Source organism: Prionailurus viverrinus, chromosome C2 (genome assembly GCF_022837055.1).
Source record: "Prionailurus viverrinus isolate Anna chromosome C2, UM_Priviv_1.0, whole genome shotgun sequence".
NCBI classification, from domain to species: domain Eukaryota; kingdom Metazoa; phylum Chordata; class Mammalia; order Carnivora; family Felidae; genus Prionailurus; species Prionailurus viverrinus.
This window is the reverse complement of record NC_062569.1, coordinates 83,449,427-83,471,712: the sequence shown is the minus strand read 5'-3', so window position 1 is coordinate 83,471,712 and position 22,286 is coordinate 83,449,427. Positions and strand designations below refer to the sequence as shown.

Sequence of the window (22,286 nt, the reverse complement as noted above, 5' to 3'; positions counted from 1 at the left end):
AAAAAAGAGGAAGGAAAGAAGGAAAGAAAGAAAGAAAGAAAGAAAGAAAGAAAGAACTAAGCTAAAATCAAGTAAGTGAAATTCTCTTCTAATGAAGCCCTGCAAACGCGGTGCTCTTTCACCACACTTTGATTTGTGCATCTCTCTGTCTCTTTTTAAGGTGTAAGTATCGTTTAATATGATTATGTCTACTAACCTTTCGACTGCTAATCTAGTTTTTGTGTCTTTTGGTTTTCTTTACAAAATGGGGGTGGGGTGTGAGGAGAGGACAGGTGCCCTTATTATGTCTAGGCAAGTGTCTCTTTGTGAAATAATTTGTTTTGCCCATAAATTGCCAGTAACTTTAATGTTCAACAATTTAACAATATTATAATAGGCTTCATGTTTAAAACTTCGTATGCTATTCTGGGGGATCTGATTCATTTGGTTACCTCCCTATTTTCACCCTGTTCTGGAACTATAAAGATTATATTTGGAAAGATTAGAATATATATAGATTTCATTCATTTTTTCCCTAAAATTTTGACTTTCTGGCCACTCACCACTCTAAATGAAAAGTAAAACTATTTTAAAAGAACTAATTAGGTAATTTATATGTGAAATATGAGAATATACACTTTTGAAATACAATCACAATGAGATCTTATATTTTTACTTTTGTTGAATTCATAAGATTATTTACAGTCTTTTTTGCCACCATATTTATAAGTGCTCAATGATATCCAACTGCTATATTTTAAATTAGTATGCTTGATGATGAAATTTCATATTTTGAAAATACATATCTCAGGAAGCCGGTAAAGATGTATGTTTATTTCAGTTTTCCTTGTTCACATTAAATAACACATAGATTGCAACTTGGATATATGTTTTCTGGATGTGAAAAAGTTTAAGTATATATGGTGTGTAATAATGACAAGGTGCTACCTTGCGTAAAAATAGGTAACATATTAATTTATATTCAGAGTCAGTTTCTCAAATAGTAACAGATCCAAATAGAAGTGATAACATATGTGATGGGGCAGCATAGGTTGTTGTAAAATCATGACACTTAGAGTCAGAAGACTTAGTTATAAAGCAGTCTTAATAAAATTACTAAGAATCCTAAGTATTTTAATCTGGGAAAAGTGGAAATAATAGCTCTAGCCTGGTTCCTATATCTTGTTTTAAAAGATTTAACATGCAACCCTTGAAAACTGTTGCACTTTATTTCTTTATATGCTTTTTTACTTAGTGGGGTGGTTGGTTAGTTTAGGGGATGATCACTCCAACATGTTTTTTGTAAAATGGTTTAGTAACAAGTAGTGAAGATGAAGGTTCCTTCATAACTTTTCCACAGAGAGAGATAATATACAGAGATAATATATAGATAATAATATAATAATATACAGATAATATACAGAGTTACTGAGAGATTGTTTCTGGGAACTACATTGCTGTTGTTTGATTGTGGCCTTTCTTGGCTTATGATCTTGGATAACATGCTTGACCTTGCCATTCCTCAATTTATGCATAAATGTTAATTACTATGGTAATAGTACGTACCTCTTGGGTTGTGGTAAAGATTAAGTAAGCTGAGAATAGGTAAAGATTTGTTGAACTCTTACTTTATGCCAGACATTATTCTAAGAACTTTGAGTCTACCATATATAATGTGCTCAGTATATTTTAGATATTATTATTATTATTGTGCTCCATTTTAACATGATTTCACTCATGTGACTTGTACCATTAGCATGGCATCACAGCAATTCCATGTGAAATGTTTTTATTCCCAGTGTGTGAATACATTGAGGTAAAGACATCAGATACATTTTCATGGAACAAGTTTATAAGAATAGAACTGGAATGCCCAATATTAATTTTTTTCAACTTACCTAAAAAGAAATATAATACTATTTTGAACTGTGTCAGAATGGAGTACAAAGTTTTACACCAGTAACATCTTCCCCATTATTTTACAGCTGAGGGAAGTAAGGGCCACAGGGGAGGAGTGGCATAATTTGTTTTAAGAAGTTAAAAGTTCAATCCCTTCCTCTAATGGATTGCTGCATTTTTGGAATTGCAAACATTTCAATAATTTATTTAGGTTTCATTAAATAAGTGGAGTTAAACAAATACAAAATGATCATTAGTAACTTTTGAGCTTCTTAGTATAATTAAAATGTTTTATTGCTCCTGTCTTTCCTCTATAGTACCAAATATTAATCTTGCCTAACATATCCATTATATTAGTTTATAAATCCTTTTACTTCAGTAGGATGTAGATAGTATGAGATATCAAATAGAAAACAATCTTAGACAAGGTTAAGTGGGTTGTTTATGGCTTTTTCCTGGTATCTTATGATCTTTTTTTTCCATTTCTCAAAATCAGTGATATATTTTTTAAGCATGGGGAGCCTATCTATTGAAAGAACATTAAGAAGTTTAAATTCCAGGGGTGCCTGGGTGGCTCAGTCAGTTAAGCATCCGACTTTGGCTCAGGTCATAATCTTGCTGTTTGTGAGTTTGAGCCCCGCATTGGGCTCTGTGCTGACAGCTCAGAGCCTGGAGGCTGCTTTGGATTCTGTGTCTCCTTCTCTCTCTGCCCCTCCCCCACTTGTGCTCTGTCTCTCTCTATCTATCAAAAAATAAATAAATGTAAAAAAAACAATAAAATAAAATTCTAAACAATTCTGCTTAGAGTATATGACATTTCTATTAACCTGGAAAATGCTAACATTTTAGTTTGAAGGGAGAGGGAAGTAGATTCATTTTTCCCTAGATTTGGGATCTTTACAAAGAAACATAAGCTCACTGAAGAGTAGACATTAAAACAATAGCTTGAATGACTGCTCCCTTTCCTCTCAAGATCTAGTTGGGAGGAAAGCAGAAGCATTCTATCAAGGAAAGGTTTCTCATCACTTTGGTAGGAAAAACCAATGAAAGAAGGATTCCCGTCCTAACGACCAGACTCCCAAGAAGGCTGTCTTAGGTATCAACCTGACAGAGGATGGCAGCACTTTTGGTAGTGGGTGCCCACAATAGTAGGAAAATAAGTGTGTATACCTGTGGGTGTGCACACTCATACCACAAGAGAGGGACAACACTGTGCTTGTCTTATCACCCTTAGCTGTTCCAGAAAAGCAGCCATTGGCCTCTCCTCCTTCTGTACACAGTCATAACTCTCCCGTGATATCCTGTCAATTAGGGGCTGCCTCAGCCTGGTGGCACAGAGGATTACCAGATGTCCAGACATTGAGCTGTACAATCACATCAAGTAGCTTTGGTGTGGGATTGAAACACTCCAGGCAAAAGTAATTTATCAATCCTAATGAACACACAAAAGTAAAACCCAGTCATGCCCTTACTTTCAAATATAGCACCACCATCTAAATTAAATTTGCCTGCTTACATTCAGTTTACATCAGCTAATGTATATCTAAGAGATTTAGGGTTTAACTACTGTACAAGACAGTCAGGTGATCTTGAATTTGGTTGCAATGTGGTCATTGTTTTAAGCCCATTTCTCAGGAAGGGATCCTCAACAAAGATAGCATTACACAGTTGTTTTCAACTTCTCTCTGCTTTGCTTGGGAGTATGTAGTCCTTTACTCTCTTTACTTTTTCTTCAAGGATGTGAGTCACATCCAAAATTTGGAGAAATGAAAATAATTTATTTATAAATTGAGAATATTTTAGATTCTAATTCAGTCTTCAGAAATCCACCTAATTAAAAACAAATGGCAAAACTTACCTCTTGAAGCAATGTACTCAGTTGTTCACTTTATTTTAGTTAAGAAACATGGGCGATTTCAGTGTGTCACTGCCTTCATTTATCTAATCTTGGAAAACTTCACTAAAAAATAATTAATTGATGATTTATATGTGGCAATTATCTTTGTTGTAAAATCTTTCTTTGAGCTGGTTTTTATGTCATAATGTTAAAATTCTTCCTATTTAAATGTTGCTCCAGTGAGTACAATGAATAAGAATTATGCAATATACAGGGGCGCCTGGATGGCTCAGTCAGTTGAACATCTGACTTCAGCTCAGGTCATGGTCTTGAAGTTTGTGAGTTTGAGCCCTGTGTCAGGCTCTGTGCTAACAAACAGCTCAGGGCCTGGAGCCTGCTTCAGATTCTGTATCTCTCTCTCTCTCTCTCTCTCTCTCTCTCTCTCTCTCTCTCTCCTTCCCCCTCCCCTGCTCATGTTCTGCCTCTCTCTGTCTCTCAAAAATAAATAAATGTTTAAAAACTTTAAAATGAAAAGAATTATGCGATATACAAAATGTCCATAACTTTCTTATGGCTTTCATTTTCAAAGAAATTTTCGTTGTTTTACATGAGGTTTTCAGTGTTAATGTCAGAAAATTCAAGAAGTTCGTGCCTGTTACTAATCCACTTGTCATATAGTACTTTCAAAAAGCAATTTGCCAAGTGCCTACTATGTGCAAATATAGTAGGCATTGCCACTTTTCACTCAGTATTTTGGGTTTTCCTCTTGGGCACATTGTAGGGTGGCACTACCCCATTCCTATGGAGTTAGGCTGGCCATGTGACTTGGACTAGCAAATGAAATGCTCTACCAGCCAGAGCACAACTCACCTCAGGCTCTGAGCTTCTGATGATGTTTAAGGAAGCAGTGGCTCTATCAGCCTGTATCCCTGAGTGTCTACAATAAGTAGAGCCTCATTATGTGATCCATGATGGACATTTAGCACAAATGAGAGGTTAAAGTATTTTTTAAAGTAGCTTAGATTTTTTTAAATATGAAATTTATTGTCAAATTGGTTTCCATACAACACCCAGTGCTTATCCCAACAGGTGCCCTCTTCAATGCCCATCACCCACCCTCCCCTCCCTCCCACCCCCCATCAACCCTCAGTTGGTTCTCACTATTTAAGAGTCTCTTATGGTTTCGTTCTCTCCCTCTCTTTTTTTTCCTTCCCCTCCCCAATGGTCTTCTGTTAAGTTTCTCAGGATCCACATAAGAGTGAAAACATATGGTATCTGTCTTTCTCTGTATGACTTATTTCACTTAGCATAACACTCTCCAGTTCCATCCACGTTGCTACAAAAGGCCATATTTCATTCTTCCTCATTGCCAAGTAGTATTCCATTGTGTATATAAACCACAATTTCTTTATCCATTCATCAGTCGATGGACATTTATGTTCTTTCCATAATTTGGCTATTGTTGAAAGTGCTGCTATAAACATTGGGGTACAAGTGCCCCTATGCACCAGCACTCCTGTATCCCTTGGGTAAATTCCTAGCAGTACTATTGCTGGATCATCAGGTAGATCTATTTTTTATTTTTTGAGGAACCTCTACACTGTTTTCCAGAGTAGCTGCACCAGTTTGCATTCCCACCAACAGTGCAAGAGGGTTCCCACTTCTCCACATCCTCTCCAGCATCTATAGTCTCCTGATTTGTTCATTTTAGCCTAAAGTAGCTTAGATTTTTAAGACCATTTGTTACCTGGCCTATCCTGATTGATATAGTAAGGAAGGACAGTTTAAAATTACTCAACACATCTCCAGAGGCAAGGGAAACAAAAGCAAAAATTAACTATTGAGACCTCATCAAGGTAAAAAGTCTGCACAGCGAAGGAAACAATCAGCAAAACCAGAAGGCAACTGATAAAATGGGAGAATATATTTGCAAATGACATATCATATAAAGGGCTAGTATCCAAAATTTATAGAGAACTTATCAAACTCAACACCTCCCCAAAAAACAAATAATCCAGTGACAAAAGGGGCAAAAGACATGGATAGGCAATTTTCCAAGGAAGACATCCAGATGGCTAACAGACACATGAAAAAATGCTCAACATTCACTCATTATCAGAGAAATACAAATTAAAACCACAAAGAGATACCACCTCACACCAGTCAGAATGGCTAAAATTAACAACTCAGGCAATGACAGATGCTGGTGAGGATGCAGAGAAAGAGGAACCTTTTTGCATTGCTGGTGGGAATGCAAACTGGTGCAGCCACTCTGGAAAACAGTATGGAGGTTCCTCAAAAAATTAAAAATAGAACTACCCTATGATCCAGTAATGTCACTACTAGGTATTTATCCAAAGGATACAGGTGTGCTGTTTCAAAGGTGCACATGCACCCCAATGTTTATAGCAGCTCTATCAACAATAGACAAATTATGGAAAGACCCGTAATGTCCATTGACAGATGAATGGATAAAGAAGATGGCATATATATTTATATATATGTTCCCCCTCACACACAATGGAGTGTTACTCGGCAATCAAAAAGAATGAAATCTTGCCATTTGCAACAATGTGGATGGAACTAGAGTGTATTATACTAAGTGAAATTAGTCAGAGAAGGACAAATATCATATGACTTCACTTATATGTAGAGTTTAAGATACAAAACAAATGAACAGAAAGGAAAGGAAGCAAAAATAATATAAAAACAGGAAGGGGAACAAAACATAAGAGACTCTTAAGTTTAGAGAACAAACTGAAGGTTGCAGGAGGGGTTGTGCATGGAGGGATGGGCTAAGCGGGCAAGGGGCATAAAGGAGGACACTTGTTGGGATGAGCACTGGGTGTTATATGTAGGGGATGAATCACTGGATTCTACTCCTCAAATCATTATTGCACTGTATGCTAACTAACTTGGATGTAAATAATGATAATAATAATAATAATAATAATAATAAAGTTAATGGTAAATTCTTGGGCTCCACTTTCTCTATGACCTCATCTATAATATATAACCAATAGATGTATTGGTTTTCTTTTAAAATATTTGGGTAATTAGTTCAGCATCCCAAGGTATGAGGTTTTGTCATCCTTCTGATAAGTTAGCATGTGTCTGGAGCCTTGCAGGTACCATGTTTCTTAAATGATATTTATATTTCCCCCCAAAATAAGAATGAAGTAATCAAGTTCCATTGATGTCTGAGAATATTATTTTAAACTTGTAATTTAATTTCAAGGCTCTTAAGAACTCCAGTTCTCCTTTCTACATACCCTGAGATGTAAAAACTACATATCTTCAAACACATCCTGAAAGGAAAGAACTAATTACAATACCTGAAAAACAGATACAACGTGGCAGCTCTCATCTCTACTGCAGTTTTGCCAGACAAGGAGAAATGCAAATAAAATTGTTTTTCTTCTCCCAGCTTATACACTGAGAGCAGCATGCATGGGGAAAAAAACAGGGCATTACTTTATGGTGAAGTGATTGGGCTGGGCTGAATGCTCTCATCTGTGTTAGGGGCCAGCAGTCCATTTTCCTGACTCCAGGTTAAGTACAGCAAAAGACAGGAGGGAAGCCATTTTCTGGAAGCCTAGGATACTTGAGTCATACTAACTACCCTTCACAGTTGCTCGCCCTCCCTTTCATCTCCATCTGAGGACAGAAAGTTAAAGAAATATGTCTCTGACTTCAAGGGTTGTCCTTTTTCACATTAGCAAGCATTCCTTGAGGGCTGTTTGCATGCAATGTTCTGCATTAGGCACTAGAAACCTAGTATGGAGAAATATATATATATACACACACAAGCAAGAGGTATACTACTAGGCAGGATAGGATACGTGCCCAAAGTGCGATACTGGGGAGCCTCAGTTTGTTTCAGTTTAACAACCTCTTAGCTGAGTTAATGTTCTATGGTAAAATCTCTTCGAGGAAGGAATAGTTAATTCTGCCTGGGATTCCTGTTAATCTCCCTGAACTTGAAAAGCATTTAGAAGTTCAAAAGGTAGTTCTAGCATGGGCAGATGGGGTCTCTAACGGAAAAGAGTAGTATCTCAGGATATTTTACTGGAAGAATGTGTTTGTATAAAAATAAGATACAGATATAAAAAAAGTAATTTTTTCAAAAGTAATTACCCTACCTCTCAATGCAAGCCTACCCAGCTTTGCTCATATTCAGATATCTTGCCTAGTTATCTGTTATACATCTCTTCTGCCCCTACCTCAACATGACTCCATTTATTCACAGCCTGGTACAATACATCAGCTTCTAAGAAAGCAAGTTGTATTCTCTGGTATCAGAGTTAGAAAGGATGTCCAGGGAGCACTTAGAGATCTGTTTTCCCAATTTCCATGGTATATCTTAAAACAACAAAGCTCTCCTTTGTACTGCTTCATGTATGAAATTGCTATCTTTATGCCATGTTATTTTCATTGCACATCATTAGGAATGCCATGTCCGAATAGTTCTTCTAAGCCATTAAATGTTTCAGGGCATCTGCATTTCCTAGGGTGCCAATCAGAAAGCTACTGTGAATCTGCCAAGACCATTTCTCTTGCTGAAATGATCTTTCTTGTTTATACATAAGCTTCTAGTACCATCCCACCCCCTCCACTCATTACTGTTTATAGAAACGATAGCATTGCAGTTGGTGTCACTGATTGCCTACGTTGCTGCTTCAATGAAGCCAGCTGGGATTCGATTGCATGGTCTTTAAATAAAACTTAGTGGCACAAAATGAATCTCTTTTTTGAGGGGAGGGGTGTTGTTGCTAGCTGGATGGTTCTCTAAAGCACTAATTATTGCGTGACTTGGAGGAACTTGAGAATCAGTAGATCGCCATGTTGGCTCAGTGTCTGACCTTGGCACTAAGGAAATTGTGAGTAGATGAAGCCGTTCTCAAAATGATAGTTATAAACTCCTTACCCACACCCCGTCGTAGCACTCTGTACATAACTCAGTGACTGGAGATAGCCCATGTGCCTATTGGTCCAGCTACCCAAAGGCTAAAGCCAGAAGATTGATTGAGATCATGAATTCTGGCCAGCAGTTTTCTGTGACAGTCTGGTGACAGTCCTGTATTCACAGACAGCTCAGGAATGACCTGGAAATGGTGATAAACAGAGAGAAAAATTGTTGCTGCATTTTCTAAAACTGGTGCAGTAATAAAATGGAGGATATCAATCATGACTTTTGGACTTTTGACTCCCAAACTTCACTGTGTATTAGGCAGGATTCCTCTTTATAGTTATATAATACAGATGAATAAACTAAGGCTTATCCTTAGATTTTTATGTCTATATACATTTATTTATTTTCTCACTAATCTGAATGTACATGTATGTGTCTATGTGACTCTGTGTGTGTGTGTGTGTGTGTGTGTGTGTGTGTATCTTTAATTAAATGCATTCGAAATTGTTAATGGCAATTACCTTTATGGAGTTTGATGGCAGACACTTGCTTTATGCATTAAATATTTCTATATAATTTGAATTATGAAAATGTGTTCCTTTTATAATAAAAGTGAGTGATATATATTTCATAGTATACAGTTTTCTGCTCACAGCAGTAAACTTTGAAAATGTAAACTCTGTAAAATAAGAAAATCAAAACCACAACTTCAATATAATCTCTGCACTCTTTGTGTGTGAATTTTTAAAATGTTATCACAGTTATGTGCTTCATTTGTTTCTTTTCTTGTGATCTTAAATAATTACTCTAAATATGGAAATACATATTGAAATGTTTGGAAAACACTCTTTTTCCAGAAGGAATTATAAGAAGCTGTTAATAGTGGTTAGTTGGAGAGAGAAACTTTTGGGGCAGTAAAAAAGGTAGGCTTCCTTTTTTTTAGCTTTGTGTGTTTCTAATGATTTGTACATATTGACTATGTGTGTGTGTGTGTGTGTGTGTGTGTGTGTGTGTGTGTATACACATATATACGTATGTATGTCAGGATATAGCTGGATGGGAAACTGTGGATCATTTTGTATTTTCTTTTTATTTGTTACTTATCTGCATTAAAAATACTAGTAGACATGTCGATTTACAAAATATTCTTCTAATGATTTTAAATTACTTAATTGAATGACATCACATGTCTGTGCTACAATTACCATTTACCTCCTGTTTTTGGATATTTAGATTACATCCATTTTTCTCTGCCTTTACATTTTTTGACTCATACCCTTGGGTAGAGATCTTTGTGTGTGGTGGGCTTAGGGGATGGCATTTATGATAACTTTTCTATCTCCTCTTTATAGTTACCTCCTTCCTTAATCTTGAGTTCAAAATGGTTGAGAAAATAGACAAAGTTGTCAAACAGATGGCTATTAAACATGTTTTCTTTTTTACTGGATTGCTGGAATATTGGCTTAGAGAATGGTCAAAATTGGATTTAGCACCTTTCTCCCCAAACTAAATATTGACATATGCAACTCACCAGAGGGAAGATTTGGGTCTGTGGAACAGGCCTGCTGAGAAATCCAACCTTACCTCTGTTGGGCCTCACTAGTGGAATCAGAGAGATTTGGATTTGATGTCTACCTCTAGAGACACACGTGGATCCTGACCTACTTGTGCCCACCCAGCAGCTCAGAATGTGTCCAGCCTGCAGGCAGGCAGATCCACAAAGAGGGAGGCGGGGAGGACCCACAACAGGCTAAATTTCACCTGCCCCATTTTTTTCTCTCTCTTATCTCACCATTCACATAAGGTTTTCCTCTTTCTTGGAAAGGAATGAGAAGGGTGGCTGGAAGGTCAGAGACTCTCTTGCCATATGTTGGAAAAGGCAGAAGTGGCTCTTCTGTGGACCAAGAAGTAAGCATGTGAAGTGGGAGCAAAACTTTACTCTTACAATGTGTAATTTTCAAAAGCACAGCTACTTTTAAGGTATTGATATGCTGTTCTCCAGTAACTTACACTTCTAACAGTATAATATTCTCCTGGCTTTGTGTGACTGTGGGCGAGTTTCTTGGTCTCCCTGTGCCTCAAATGTAAAATGGGGCTTGATGATAGTGCTTAGGTTATAGGGTTGTTCTGAAGGTTAAATGCATTAATGTCGGTAAGGTTCTTCACCTATGAAATCCCAAGCAAGTGGTCAGTGCATGGGGTTTTCTGCTCTTCTTTTTCTTGCTTTTCATCCCTCCTGGTGGGATAAAATACAAAGTGCATGCTGTTAGTGTGTGATTTATCCCATCTTATTCTGTCTTTTAAGGTAAAAAAAATGTACAGCATACCAAAGTTAAGAATATACTTAAAATTTTAATATGTATGTTTACATTTTCTTTGTTGCTTAAGACAGGCCTTTTTTTTCAGGTAAAAGCAATAGGAATCTGTATCTAGCCAATTTCATTTGTGAAGATCTCAGTTTATTTCCTCAAAACAAATAATCACCACAATATCCACAGCATTAAGAATAATTCTGAATTTTATTTCATTGGTAGAAACAAATGTAAAATGGTATTAATGGAGTAATTTGCCTATAAGAGGTAATTTGGATGGTACTCTTCAGCGACTTTTGATAACTGAATTTCTGGAATTAATCATAGTTACACTAACTTTGTTCTTTTTTTTCTGTAAAAATTGTATCACATTTTAATTTATTTTTTGTTTAAAAAATTTTTAATGTGAAATTTATTGTCAAATTGGTTTCCGTATAACACCCAGTGCTCATCCCAACGGGTGCCCCCCTCAATGCCCATCACCCACTTTCCCCTCTCCCCCACCCCCACATCAACCCTCAGTTTGTTCTCACTATTTAAGAGTCTCTAATGGTTTGCCTCCTTCCCTCTCTGTAACTTTATTTTTTCCCCTTCCCCTCCCCGATGGTCTTCTGTTAAGTTTTTCAGGATCCACATAAGATTGAAAACATATGGTATCTGTCTTTCTCTGTATAACTTATTTCACTTAGCATAACACTCTCCAGTTCCATCCATGTTGCTACAAAGGGCCATATTTCATTCTTCCTCATTGCCAAGTAGTATTCCATTGTGTATATAAACCACAATTTCTTTATCCATTCATCAGTTGATGGACATTTAGGCTCTTTCCATAATTTGGCTATTGTTGAAAGTGCTGCTTTAAACATTGGAACAAGTGCCCCTATGCATCAGCACTCCTGTATCCCTTGGGTAAATCCCTAGCAGTGCTATTGCTGGGTCATAGGATAGATCTATAACTTTGTTCTTGATAGTTCATAATACTCAAGTTTCAATTCTCTCTTATGTAGGTAGAGTATTTAGATGATCAAGACAGGAGGAAACCCAAAGTTATGTTAAATTTTAACCTTGTAGAATCACTGTAACTGAAAAACATTTTGAGCTCCTCAGGACTAAAACATAAATTAACTTTGATTTTCAAGTCTTGACAGCAAGTCTCATTTAGTAGATTGCTGATTTTCCATTCCTTGCCAACTCATTTCTAGGAAAACTAAAGATCATTTACACATTTACACAAGTCTGTCCTGGGATACAGGAGCTTTGTCACTCTCCTCTTTCAGTCTTATAGTAAACCAGATGGTGGATCTTCAGAATAATTTACTAAAGGGGTGCCAGGGTACCTAAGGAGGGTGAGCGTCTGACTTCAGCTCAGGTCATGATCTCAAAGTTCGTGAGTTCAAACCCCGCATCAGGCTCTGTCCTGACAGCTCAGAGCCTGGAGCCTGCCTCAGTTTCTGTGTCTCCCCCTCTCTCTGCCCCTCCCCCACTTGCACTCTGTCTCTCTCTCAAAAATGAATGGACATTTAAAAAAATTTACAAAAAGAATAATTTACTGAATACCAGAGGTGTACCACAGGGCAGGAAATGGAAATGTAAAGACAGATATTAGCTGTCACTGCTCCTAGAGTACACAGGCCATGTCCTTGTCTAAGAGAGCCTCTTGGTCATCTCCAGCCTATTTCTGCATTATAGATATTCTTTGTTTCCTTCAGAATTAGGAATGGTTGTTTCAGGTTCCAGAGACACAGTGAGGTTATTCCTGTTCCCATTCCAAGGTTCATTGCTTTTCTGATGGCAGGATGACTGGCAGTGGAACATCTATGTCCTTTCAGGGAAACACACTTCCAGCACAGAATATGGTCTGGTCACTCCTGGTTTAGAAGAGGCAATCATGGTAGTAGCCTGTACATGTCTAAGTGTTTGAGTTATTCCATTTTCAATACTACCAGATGAGGAATGCTAAGTGTATGGCCCATGGAGCATTGTACCTTTCCTCCATCTTCCTTTCAAAGTAGATTGCAAAAGGGCTTAGTCTGGCATGCTCTTCTTGCTATGATCTCTTCCACAAACTCTTGGGCCAAATAAGACAAGCCTTTTAAGGATAAGCAAAGATTTTCCAATAGGGAAGCCTAAATGTAGAGAAAAGTTCTTTATGAACTTGGTTCTGCTCAAAATATATCAAATTTAAATTACTAAACAGAGTAGTTAACATCTTAGATGGAAAGATCTGCTTCAGTGGTTGGAGAGGTTTTACAGCAACAGAAACTAGATATTGACTTATACTGGTATAATGAGAAAGTCTTGAAAGGTAGTCCCTCTGAAAATAAAGGAGTTTCTATGATAAGGGGAAATTCTATTTTTTAAAAAAGTTTACTTATTTATTTTGAGAGAGAAAGAGAAAATGCATGAGTTGGGGGGGGGGGAGGCAGAGAGACAGAGAGGGAGAGAGAATCCCAAGCAGGCTCTGCACTGTCGGCACAGAGACCGATATGGGGCTGGAATTCAGGAATTTTGAGATCATGACCTGAGGTGAAGTGAGACACTTAACCAACTGAGCCACCCAGGTGCCCCTGGGGAAATTCCAAGTTTTATCCTATGGGGCAAAAGCTACTAACACTCCCCAAATTGTTATTTATCTAGTTATAAGAATTTTAACGTTGTCTTATTGGCTACCCCATATCTTGGAGAGTTGGGTATTTTAGGTTTGTCAGAGCAAAGACATTATGGAGCATCACTTCATTTATATATTAATTCAGCCAGCATTTACTGAGACCCATACTACAAGTCAAGCTATGGGCCTTGAATGAATCCTTTTCTAAAATAACTTATACTTTGATAAGGGAGATAACACGTGAGCATAAATAATCCAAATTAATGTATTAATAGTGTCCAAAGTGTGTCATTCTTAGTTACCATTGTCATTATTCTGCAAGGTACTATTGTGTTTGTAGCAGAGATAAATTCTCCCCAGTGTTATTGTTTTTAGGTTACCTTCTCTGATAATTATTATTTGCTGTATGATTATTTGCCATGTGTTCAGTTCAAGTTCTAGTTGAATAGATTGGTTGTTAATTTGTTTTCATCGTTCTAAGCTGGAAATATTTTGCAGTAGGCAACTAGCCTTGGGTGAATCACCATTTCAGTTTTGTTTTCCAAAATGCAATACTATGGATTCCATTACCTCACCTGGAAATGATGTTCATGGCTTTGGAGTTGGGGGGGGGGGGCACAAGAAGGAATAAGAGATGTAATATATGTAGTTTGTTTTTAAAGTTAAAATACAGAAATGACCACTGATTAATATAACACACACTAATATGCCCAAGATTCAAGATGAACAAATTATTCACATTATGCCTTTTGTATTTCAGATATTTAAAAAAAATTAATGTTTGTTCATTTTTTTGGGAGAGAGAGAGAGAGAGAGAATGCATAGGAGGGGCAGAGAGAGAGGGAGACACAGAATCTGAAGCAGGCTCTGGGCTCTGAGCTGTCAGCATAGAGCCCGATGTGGGGCTCTAAACCATGACCTGGGAGATAATCACCTGAGCCTAAGTTGGACGCTTACCCTACTGAGCCACCCAGGTGCCCAAAATATTTTTAAAATAAAGGAGTCAAATATTTATTACTGATAAAATTTCTTAGAATTGTCCCCAGCTTCATTCCAGAGTCTCTTCTTCTCTCAGGTGTGAAACTAAAGTGACTATAGTATGTGTCCCTCTAGTCCATGTATTTATATTCTTTTAAAAAAAGCCTTTTTAATGCTTACTTATTTTGGTGACAGAGAGACAGAACATGAGCAGGGGAGGGAGACACAGAATCTGAAGCAGACTCCAGACTCTGAACTGTCAACACAGAGCCCAACATGGGGCTCGAACTCACGAACTGTGAGTCAGACGCTCAACCGACTGAGCCACCCAGGCGCCCCTGTATTTATATTCTTAATACATGTCAGGTATGACACTGTTTTGAGAGTTTCCAAAATGTATATAAATGGTCTTGAACTGTATTTAACCTCTCTGCATCTTATTTTTTCACTCAGTTTTGTGTTTTTGAAATTCATCTCTGTTAATTGAGATTAAGTTCAGAAACATGTAGCCTGGTATAGGGGAGTCTACTGAAGTGGCTGAGAACACAAACTGTTGAGCCAGGTTGCCTGGGTTTGACTTGGCTCTGGGACTTACTAGTCATGTGACCTTGGAAAAGTTTCTTGACCCCTCTAGGGCTTCAATGTCCTCATTTGTAAAATGGTAATAACAATAGCACCTACCTTATCGAGATGTGGTGAGGAGTAAAATGGATTAATATATATGAAACTTTTAGAATATATGAAACAAACCTATGTGTCCGGGGCTTGCTTCCTTTCAGAGGCAATTGGGCATTGAGTGGTGCCCAATGGGAAGCCACCGAAGCTGGAGAGGTTAGTGAGTCAGTAAGAAATAATAGTCTTCTGACCAAGGCTGCTGCTCAGTGGAGTATCATCAAATGAGTTTGCAGCATCTGCTGAAATTGCCGTATTATTTTGGGGTTTGGTTTATTGTATCAATGAGACTGCAGGAACGATGGAGAATGGTGTGAAGTCCAATTCCATTTCCCCTTGGTTGTAAGCTGCACCCTCTCCTCCCCTCTCTCCAGCGTTGTAAATAGGTGCACTTGGTCATCTCTCCTTTTGAATTGAGAGGGAGTGGCTTCTCGTTGAGCTGGAACTAGAATGAGTGCTAGACACTGAAGCAAATCCCTCTAGAGGTTTAAAAGGAAAAATAAGTGAAAGACTGGATGGACCGGAGACTGTCCAATGACTTCAGATCTGTGTCAGCTCTACTTTCCAAGCCACCTGGGCCTCCTTAGCACGTTCCTTATAGCCAAAAATAACCAGCTTCCTCAAAAAGATGGAAGGGCACTTCTAAGACAGATATTAAGACTGAAATAAGGCTTTGTTGTGATTGCTTTCCCCACCTCACAAAGCTTCTTAGCATGACCAAATATCAGTGATTCTAATGAACCTTGATGTCATTATCACAGAGCAGATACTAGGATCCAAGCATAATTCCTGTTTTGTAATCTTCTAACGGAGAGGGGCCAATTATTACATTATCCATAGAGCATAGTGATTCAAAATGTAGAATCATAATATTTGGTCCCTAGCCACAACCGTAGGAATTGAATACACACTTTTATGTGGCAAATGAAGAAACAGGCCCAGAAAACTTGAGACAGTTGTTCAGAACCCCATGTCTATATAAAGTAGACTTTGGATATTGTACTTAGTATACTTAGGATTTAGACACTAATTTGGAGTCTGTTTCTTTCATTCAGTCATTTCTTGATCTTAGGCAAGTTTCTTAACCTCTGAGCCTCAAAATCCATATCTATAAGGTAGGAATAATCATCTTCTCCTCCATCAGAGCAGTGCTAGATGAAACAGTATGTATGCAAAGTGGCAAAATCTAAAAAGCATAATATAGATATAACTTATTTATTATTACTACTGCTATTATATTTGATGCATCTACGATACAAGGCTGTATTGGGGATAAAATGAAGCTCCATTTTATATTGTCGTGGAGAGGGTGTTAATGGCAGAGGCCAGTTTTATCAACATGAAATTTATAGCTGATTTGGAATAAGAATTATATCTTCCAATAACTATCACATCATGTTGCACACAAAGTTTTGTGGTGTACCCTAATATAATGCTGCTCAAAGAGGATGCTGTTGCCAACAGCAATATCGAACCTTTTCCTTTTGCATTATGAAGTGGGACATCATGATAGAGGTTAGGGCATTTTGTTGATTTAATCTTTAAATTCTTTTTACTGATGACTAATAACTAAAGTCTTGCATAGGGTGTGGAAATATGCAGGCGAACTTCTATTATTGAAGGCTTGCGTCACTTCGTTCTCGGTCAATGGTGAGCAAATATAAACTGTATTAGAGTTTAATTCCTGGGATTACAGGCACTTTTGTCTATGAGGCAGAGGGAACAAATGAGCTACTTTTAGGATTATTAAGCACATTAATGAGCAGCAGGTTCTAGTAAAAATAACTTAGCACAGGCAGAAGGAAATAGTAAAAACTTATATAAGCACTAGCAAGCAGACACATTTTAGACACAATTGGGTTCCTAGTTTCTGTTTGGCAGGGGCATATAGAGCTACATCAACTCTTGCCCCAAGGAATTAACAGTATGGAAAAGGGGGAAACAGATATAAGATTAAAAAGATATAAAAAAGACATCTTCAAGGGTAGGTGCTAGACTAAAGAAGGAACAACTTCTCTTGGAGGCAGAGAGAGATGAGAGCAGCTCCCTCTGCTTGGTGTGTGTGTGTGTGCGTGTGTGTGTGTGTATGTGTGTGTGTAGTCAGAGAGGCTTATGTGGGAAGGAGTGTGCTACCTAAGTTGCATTTTAAAGAATAAATAGGCATCCATGTCGCATAGGAAATGATGAGGAAGGGCATTTTGGGTAAAGGGGAAAATATGCACTAAGGCATGGGGCCAAGAAAGAGCATGTGTTTCAGGCTAAATTTGCTCATTCTTTCACTCATTTATTGGTGGGCTACTCTTTACCAGGTAGTGTTCTAATTGCTGAGGATTCAGTGGTGAGCAAAACAATGTCTATTTTAAGAGCTTTCTTCCTGGTGCAGAAGGAAACTAATAAATAAATAAACAACAGCATGCATATAATATCATGTCAGGTGGTGGTAAGTGCTATAAAGAGAAATAGATGTGTTAAGAGGATAGAGAGTGAAAGAAAAATCTCTTTAGACACGGTAGTCTTCTCTGAGGGAGTGGCTTTTGAAGGGAGTAAGCCTTGAAACTTCCTCTAGCTGGAAGGAACAACAAGTGCAAAGGTCCCAAAGCAGGAATAGGTTTGAAATATTAAAAAAGGAGCAAGGATGGCAGTGTGGTCAGAGGAAAGTGAGGAAAAAATGGTAGGAAAGGAGATTGTTTCTGGCCTTGTGGGCTGTGACAAATATTTTGGAATTTATTTTGAGGATTATGGAAAGTCGTGAAAGAGTTTGAACAGGGGTGTGATAAGCCATTTACATTTTAAATAGATCACTCTGACTACAGTATGAAAATAGACTGTATCAGGGAGACTATTTAGGAAACTATTACAGTATTTCTGGTGAGAGGCTTGGAATAGTTATAATGTGTTAGGTGGTAAGACTTGGTCTGATTTGAGATATATTTTGAGATAGAGCTGATAGGATTTGCTAATTGATTGAGAGAAAAAGACAAGTCAAAGGTGGCTCAAGTAATTATGCCTGAGCAACTAGGTAAAGAGAGATCTTTGAGCTGGGAAACAAGGGTAGAATTGCTTTGGTGGATAAACTCAAGTGCTCTGTTTTGAATACCTGAAATATTACATAGAAGTGGAGTAGAAACATTGAGTTGAAAGAGAAACATCTGGAATTTAGGGGAGTCCATGGCCTGAGAGATGAGGCGTGATTCATCAGCATATAAGTGGTATTTAAAACCCCAGAACTGTGTTCAGTCACATAAGGAGTTAGTGTTGATATGAAAAGAAGAGATTTAAGGACTAAGCCTGAGGTTCTCCTATATTTATTTAGCCATTAGGAGACTCCTAAGGACTCCTAAGGAGACTCCAAAGGAGAAGCTTGAGCTGTGCAGGAAATTCAGGACAGTGTGACAACAGGAGTTAAGCGAAAAAAGTGGCGAGAAGGAAGGACCAGCTGGGTCACAGGCTGATGAGAGATCCATAGTTAGTAGATTGTGAATGGATCTTCAGATTGGTAAATGTGGAGGTGGGGGGCAGTCATTGCTCACCTGGGTGAGCTGTTTCAGTGGAGACATGGGAATGAAAGTCTGTTTGGAATGGACTAGAAGTAGAGACAATGGAGATAATGGTTACCAAAAAAAGTCTTTGCAGGATTTTTTGTGTAGTAAGAGTAAAGTTGTACAGGAAGGTCAGGGAATGTGGGATCATCAGAACATCGTTTTTTGAGAAATATTTATATGCTGATGAGAAGGATTGACTGGAAAAGGAGAGAGATGGGATTATTGCAAGAGGAAGTGGCCTCCCCTTGTTAACAAATTCCGGGCTTGGACCAGCTATATCCTTTCTTGTCAGAAAGGTCCCGTGTGCTCATATTTTTAAAGAGCTTCCCACTGATTGCAGGGTAGAGCTAGATTTGAGAACTTTTGTTTTAGGCAATGCTGTGCATTTTACAGTGGTTTCAAGAGTCCATTGACTTGGGGTGGCAGAAGATGGGGCTATAAATTTAGACTTTTTATAAATCTTTAATCTCTTAGCTTTGGTTTTTCTTGTTTTTGGATTTCTCCTCCTAAGAAAGCTAGCATTTGTGACTGGAGGCTGCTAATGGTTTTTGGAGCCCATGTGGTTTCTCTACAGGGCTATGAATGGAAGTGTCTGGTTCTCACAGTTTGTGATTTTAAGCAAATAGTTACTTATTGAAAAAGTGACGGCCATATGCTTTCCTCTCTTGTAGGGATACACAGAAATAGCCATAAAACTGCCGAATCTAGCACAAACATGTTCCAGAAATTGGGTCAAAGTGGATCATTAAGATTTACACCTGATATATTGAGTCTTAGCACCCAGTTAGGTGCTCAGACACTTGATTATTTAAAGTGAGTAATAGTGTGAAGGGAGATTGGATCTCAAATCCAAAGGCTCTGTAATTTACACACTATGTGAGTTTTGGCAAGTTTTGTGCATGCATATGAAGTGAAGCATGCTAATCTTTCCCTGGCTGTGTCTTAGAGTTATGAAGATCAAATGAGTGAAAAACATTTTATGGTTGTTGAAGACTTACAGATGTGTGTGTGTGTGTGTGTGTGTGTGTGTGTGTGTATGTATACATATATATGTATGTATATATAATGTATATATATAGTTTTCATGTGAATTGTGGAAAACAGTTTTTATAAACACACTTTCATACTGCATGACACAAATGCCTTGGAAAATAGACTATTCACAGTCCACCACCAATTGTGACGCAAAGTGAGGCTGATTAAAACATGTATGTATGTGTCTACAAATACATTGTTTAGTGTTATTTTTATTATATTTCCTCAGAGATCAGGATAATTTTTGGATTGTGATTATATGAGAGGGAATAGAATGATACAGCAGGCTATACTATTATACCCCATGCTGGTCACATAACACTTGGAGGTGGGAAGGGGGAGATTATATCTGGTTGTGGAAAGCATGCTTCCCAAGAAATATTATTACATTAGAGTACATCTAGGAAATGATGACCAGGATATTACTAGGATTTGAAATCATGACTTATAAGGAGCAGATGAGGGCCATAAAGATGTTTAGCCTAGAGAAGAGAGCAGAGATTGAAGGAGAATTTAGTATTCCAGGAATTTCAAGGAAGTGCAAGCAGGTTTGACAGACTGAGTTTGAAAGGCAGCTCCGGGCTGAAGTACAACGGAAGTACAAGACTGCTACCGTAGAGAACACACAATGAATGCTATGGCAGCTTATGACTTTCCAGTTACTGTGATCGTACAAGAAGATGCTTGACTGTTGAGGTATTGCAGAGGGATTCAAACATCCAATAAGGAGGGGAACCTGGGTGGCTCAGTCAGTTAAGCCTCCGACTCTTGGTTTTCTAGCTCTAATGCTCTGTGTCAAATCTAAGACTTTATGTGAGGAAGAACTAGTGAATTTTCTGAGGTTTGGGGAGAGGTTAGAGGAAAAAAGACACGTGAGATGGTAGGTTGTGCTATGCAGTATAAAGGGTTTGGGTTGAGTCCAGAAGGTGCTGAGGAATATAAAACTTCTCTGTTCAATTCTGAAGTCTTCAGGTAAATTCCTGGGTGCGTATTGTCCGGTTGTCCTGTTCTGATCCAGGAGGTCAGAGCAGTGTCATTGGTGTGTAGCTTGATTTCTTCTAAATGACAGGGAAAATTTCAGCCTCTGAGGCCTCTTCATATCCTCCTTCAGGAGTAAAATTCACTGTAAAATAATAAGGCCCTTTAACACATAGCTCTGAATAAGTGGATACATACACTGAGTAGAAGAAGCACCAATGTAATTTATGGGCCCACCTAGGTAACAAGAAGTCCACTTGACATGCTTAACAGCTAACTGTGCTCCTAATGCAGAATTAATGTTTCATTTTTTTAAAAAAATGTTTATTTATTTAGTTTTGAGAGAGAGAAAGTGAGAGAGAGAGAGAGAGCAGGGGAGGGGCAGAGAAAGACAGGGAGAAAGCGAATCCCAAGCAGGCCCTGCGCTGTCAGCACAGAGCCCGACATGGGGCTCGGACTCACAAACTGTTAGATCATGACCTGAGCCCAGATCAAGAGGCAGATGATTAACTGACTGAGCCACCCGGGTGCCCCTGAGCTGGAGTCTTTAATTCTTTTTTTTTTTTTTTTTTTTTTTATTTTTGGGACAGAGAGAGACAGAGCATGAACGGGGGAGGGGCAGAGAGAGAGGGAGACACAGAATCGGAAACAGGCTCCAGGCTCTGAGCCATCAGCCCAGAGCCCGACGCGGGGCTCGAACTCACGGACCGTGAGATCGTGACCTGGCTGAAGTCGGACGCTTAACCGACTGCGCCACCCAGGCGCCCCTGGAGTCTTTAATTCTAATGAACTAATGGTTTTCTGGAATAGCGCTTTCTGAACAATGCACATGGTTGGTGTCTTCCACTCCTAAGCAGCCTTTCATTTCACTCTAATATGTTGTAATAATTTATACTTTATAGGCAAGCCATGTTTATGATGTGAAAAAGATGAAAGAATACTAGATAATAAAGGACAAAACCTCTATGATGTATGGTGCTTTTGAGTTTAAAAAACACTCATGTGTGAGGCACCTGGGTGGCTCAGTTGGGTGTGCGTCCGACTTCAGCTTAGGTCATGATCTCACAGTTTGTGGGTTTGAGCCCTGCATCAGGCTCTGTGCTGACTGCTTGCTCAGAGCCTGGAGGCTGCTTCAGACTCTGTGTCTTCTTCTCTCTCTGCCCCTCCCCTGCTCACGCTTTGTCTCACTCTGTTTCTCAAAACTAAATAAATGTAAAAAAAAATTTTTTTCAAAACACTCATGTGTATCAACTGTCTTGGGACACACTGCATTTCCATGAAGTAAACATTATTTTCCCCATATTTCAGGTGAGGGAACTGCGGATCTCAGAGGTAAAGTTATCAGTGTAAATTTCCATGGTTTAAATGGATATCAAGTGAAGACTTAAAAGTTGTTATATTTTTAATCCAGTGAATCTTACACTATGCTACACCTGCCTTCAGAATTTCAAGTTTTCATATTATTAGATTATGAAGACTCAAAAACATGAACAACTGATCTTTGGTGCACATATTTCGTAGGAAGCTGTTTTGA

General features: G+C 38.3%; 1 protein-coding gene across 3 annotated transcripts in view; it reads left to right on the top strand.

Annotated features, from left to right (window-relative positions):
• FGF12 (fibroblast growth factor 12) overlaps nt 1-22,286 on the top strand; it is a 580,425-nt gene that overhangs the window by 207,148 nt on the left and 350,991 nt on the right. The gene's annotated exons all lie outside the window — the stretch shown is intronic.